Source organism: Pseudoliparis swirei, chromosome 3, assembly GCF_029220125.1.
Source record: "Pseudoliparis swirei isolate HS2019 ecotype Mariana Trench chromosome 3, NWPU_hadal_v1, whole genome shotgun sequence".
NCBI classification, from domain to species: Eukaryota; Metazoa; Chordata; class Actinopteri; order Perciformes; family Liparidae; genus Pseudoliparis; species Pseudoliparis swirei.
This window is the reverse complement of record NC_079390.1, coordinates 23804965-23810002: the sequence shown is the minus strand read 5'-3', so window position 1 is coordinate 23810002 and position 5038 is coordinate 23804965.

Genomic DNA, 5038 nt, shown 5'->3' with positions numbered 1-5038 from the left:
GGGGGGGAAAAAGGGAAAAAGAAAGAACATTCCTAGGGGTCATTTTTGAACCGGAGCCCCCCCGGGTTGATGGTTTGCTTTTAAAATGTTCTCCTCCCAGGGGGGGTTCCCAGCATTCTCAACAAGCTGCTTCCTGTGAGGACAGACAGGTGAACGTCTTTAAGTGCTCATATTTAGACTCTTTAAATGCTCATATTTAGACTCTTTAAATGCTCATATTTAGACCTTTTAAGTGCTCATATTTAGACCCGTTAAGTGCTCATATTTAGACCCGTTAAGTGCTCATATTTAGACCCGTTAAGTGCACATATGTAGACCCTGTGATCTTCCTCCTCTTCTTGGTTCTGTCGTTGCATTTTTAAGGATTTGACTATGAATCCATCTTAGTTCTAAAGGGGGGGCTAACACTATAATAATAATGATGACGCCTCGGAATGAATACGTGTCAGAATGAGTCTGTGCGTACAAAGGATTATAAAATGCATACATACCTTCTTTTTTAGATGGATACAGCATTCTTTCATACCTATGGTCTGTATGTGTGTGTGTGTGTGTGTGTATCTGTATGGTGTGTATGTGTATATGGTGTGTGTGTGTGTGTGTGTGTGTATGGTGTGTGTGTGGTGTGTATCTGTATGGTGTGTATGTGTATGTGTAAACTGGTTCTCTCGTCCGATGGATTGGCCAACGTTACTTCAGCTGGGAGCAGAACTCGTCCACGGTTCTCTCAGTCGGTTCTCTCAAACCGGCATCCGGTTCTCTAATCACGGCTCTTGGTTCTCTAGATGGCTCTTGGTTCTCTAGACGGCTCTTAGTTCTCTAGACGGCTCTTGGTTCTCTAGACGGCTCTTGGTTCTCCAGACGGCTCTTGGTTCTCTAGACGGCTCTTGGTTCTCCAGACGGCTCTTGGTTCTCTAGACGGCTCTTGGTTCTCTAGACGGCTCTTGGTTCTCCAGATGGCTCTTGGTTCTCTAGACGGCTCTTGGTTCTCTACACGGCTCTTGGTTCTCTAGACGGCTCTTGGTTCTCCAGACGGCTCTTGGTTCTCTAGACGGCTCTTGGTTCTCCAGACGGCTCTTGGTTCTCTAGACGGCTCTTGGTCTCCAGACGGCTCTTGGTTCTCTAGACGGCTCTTGGTTCTCCAGATGGCTCTTGGTTCTCTAGACGGCTCTTGGTTCTCTAGACGGCTCTTGGTTCTCTAGACGGCTCTTGGTTCTCTACACGGCTCTTGGTTCTCCAGACGGCTCTTGGTTCTCTAGACGGCTCTTGGTTCTCCAGACGGCTCTTGGTTCTCTAGACGGCTCTTGGTTCTCTAGACGGCTCTTGGTTCTCTAGACGGCTCTTGGTTCTCTTGACGGCTCTTGGTTCTCTCGAGGCGGTCCAGGAGTCTGACGTGATGAGAGAACCGTGACGCGGTCACAGCGACGGAGAGTAGAATGAAGACAGTTCCCTCTTGGAATTCTCCTAGCTCAGCGGGACCATCCGGTGTCTTATGGAGTGGACCCAAGTGGACCCTAGTGGACCCAAGTGGACCCTAGTGGATCCAAGTGGACCCAAATGGACCCTAGTGGACCCAAGTGGACCCTAGTGGATCCAAGTGGACCCAAGTGGACCCTAGTGGACCCAAGTGGATCCAAGTGGACCCAAATGGACCTTAGTGGACCCAAGTGGACCCTAGTGGATCCAAGTGGACCCAAATGGACCCTAGTGGACCCTAGTGGATCGTAGTGGACCCAAATGGACCCTAGTGGATCCAAGTGGACCCAAATGGACCCTAGTGGACCCAAGTGGATCGTAGTGGACCCTAGTGGATCCAAGTGGACCCAAATGGACCCTAGTGGACCCAAGTGGATCGTAGTGGACCCTAGTGGACCCAAATGGACCCTAGTGGACCCAAGTGGATCGTAGTGGACCCTAGTGGACCCTAGTGGACCCAAGTGGACCCTAGTGGACCCAAATGGACCGTAGTGGACCCAAGTGGATCGTAGTGGACCCTAGTGGACCCTAGTGGACCCAAATGGACCCTAGTGGACCCAAGTGGATCGTAGTGGACCCTAGTGGACCCTAGTGGACCCAAGTGAACCCTAGTGGACCCAAATGGACCCTAGTGGACCCAAGTGGATCGTAGTGGATCCTAGTGGACCCTAGTGGACCCTAGTGGACCCAAGTGGACCCAAGTGGACCCGCCCACTTTGAAAGACCGGCGCCTCGGTGTCTTGGTGCGCGATTCTTGCACCTTCCGCCAAAAAAAGTTCCTCGTTTGTTTGTGTTTTTTTAATATGAACATTCTTTGGCAATAAACCTGTTTCTGATTCTGATTCTGATTTCTGAATAAATACGTAGAACATAGATTATTTCCCTGCTCTGCCTCCCGGTATCCACTCGGCTCACCGGGGTCACGCCCCGTTATCCCATCACCATTCATCTACCATTGGCCCCATCTCCTCCTCCTCCTCCTCCTCTCCTCCTCCTCCTCCTCCTCCTCCTCGATGCAGATCCTGGGGCGTCGGCGTGCGTCGGCCCTAGAGGACGATTAGCGGCGCCCCCCGGTGGAGGCCGGTGTCGTCTGCACGCCGGGCCTCGAGGCGGAGAGGTAAACACGCGTCCTCTTGGGGAGCGTGGGCTAATTATTCCAGGCCCCCCATTGCGCAACATGTCCCCCCCCTCCCCCCCTCCTCCTATCTCTCTTCCTCCATTTCTCTCTCTCTCTTCATGGAGCGTCTCTCCAAACCCAACATTCAGAGGTGTGTGTGTGTGCGTGTGTGTGTGTGTGCTCAGCAGGTTTACGGCGCCGCTACGTGACCGTGTGTTTATTAAAGGTGGAGAATGTTTTACGATGTCGTTTTTTCACTAAAAGAAAACGAAAATTATTTCATGTTTTTGACATATTTAATAATAATTCTCCAAAATGCTCATTTGAAAAAAGGCTAATTTACATTTTGTGTCGCTAAGCTGGTAATAAAAATAAAAAGAAGACGGCAAATAACCAGCCGATGCATTCTCCGTGTCCTCAGTGCTCTCTTTTTAATATTAATATCCATAATAATTGTTTTTTAAGTGGCTGACCTTAAAAGCTTAGCCTAGCTTAGCATAAAGACTGCGAGCACCTTTCAAAGCAGTCCTGCCCCTGACCACCAGGGGTCACTGTGTACGGCTGTTAGCGTACATTGATGTTCAAGGCATAACATTAATTCAATAAAAGGTCATAAAACGTATTAAACCCTCCCCCTCCCCCTCTCCCGCTCCCTCCCCCTCTCACTCTCCCTCTCCCTCTCCCTCCCCCTCTCCCTCCCTCCTCCCTCCCTCCTCCTCCCTCCTCCCCCCCTCCCTCCCCTCCTCCCCCTCCTCCTCCTCCCTCCTCCTCCTCCCTCTCCTCCCCCTCCTCACCTCCTCCCTCTCTCCTCCTCCCTCCCTCTCCTCCCCTCCCTCCCACCTCCCCTCTCCTCTCCTCTCACTCCTCTCCTCCCTCTCCCTCCCCTCACTCTCCCCTCCTCACTCTCCTCCCTCCTCCTCCTCCCTCTCCTCTCCCTCCTCCTCCTCCCTCGCCTCCCCCTCCCTCCCCCTCTCCTCCCCCCTCCTCTCCTCCCTCCTCCCTCCCTCTCTCCTCTCCCTCCCTCGCCTCTCCTCCCCTCCTCTCCCCTCCCTCCCCTCCCCTCTCCCTCCTCCCTCCTCCTCGCCCTCCCTCCCTCCTGCCTCCCCTCCTCCTCTCCCTCCTCCTCCTCCCTCCCTCCTCTCTCTCCTCCTCCCTCCCTCTCCTCCCTCCCTCCTCCCTCCCCTCCTCCCCCTCCTCCTCGCCTCCTCCCCGCCTCGCCCTCCTCGCCTCCTCCCCTCGCCTCCTTTCCTCTCCTCCTCCTCCCTCCCTCTCCTCCCTCGCCTCCCTCGCCTCCCGCCCTCCTCGCCTCCCCGCCTCCTTCCCCTCCCTCCCTCCTCGCCGCCTCGCCTTCCTCGCCTCCTCGCCCTCCCCCTCTCCCCGCCTCTCCGCCGCCTCCTGCCGACGGCTGTCGAGCGGAGCGCCGCTCGGCGACGCCCGCCGCCTCTTAATTGGCGGCACATTAACGATCTAAAATTGGGATAATTAGCCGCGGTGCCGAGGGGCCGCGCACGACTCCTCTCTGTCGCCGCCCATGTTCGCATTTACTAATTTTGCGGGAACAAAAGGAGCACATTAGAGGAAGAGGAGGAAGAGGAGAAGAGACAGAGTGTGACAGGAAGTGAGCTCGGCATGTTTCTGCTGCCGAGGTTTCACTTTTATTTGCTTTATTCTGACTTTAATTTATTCAAACTGATGTTTTGAAGACGCCAGAATGTTTCACGTCGTTATGAATGTCGTTTAAACATTTATATTATTCAGAAATAAACGATTCTAAAGAATAATAACAATTAAAAAGTCGGAACTCTATTGATTTCTTGGCCCAACACATTTTTTCACAATAAAAGCCTTTATTGTGTTAACAGATGAATGGATTCAAGACACTAAAGAGCTTGTTTTATATGAAACAGGAAGTACAAATAAAGATGTTTTTTTCATGTTGGTGACATCGAAATAAACATTGAGACTTAATGTTGCCGCTGTGTGATGTAAATATTCTGTCAAAACTTTATTTTTATATGCGACACAAAGCTGTCAGACCTGCTGGAGAAGATGGGAGGAAAGAAATGAGCAAAGAAAAGCTGACGAAGAAACGGGAGTATGAGTTTAAAGAATATATATATATATATAAATATATACTGTATATATATTTAGATATACATATATATTTATGTATATATATATATGTATTTATTTATTTATATATATATTATGGCTGTCAATCGATTAAAAAAATTAACTAATTAATCGCACATTTTGAAATTGCGATTAATCGCAATTAAAAGTTAAAAGTTAAAAGTTCATTCTTTTTAAAAACCAAACTTCACACTGAGCTGTGTTTTCAAAGAGGCTCCTACCTATAAAGTGCGAGCGAGGTATTTAATATTGTGGATGATAAATTGTTTCTTCAGTGAAACATCAGATTAGTAAAAAAAAAGAAGTATATAG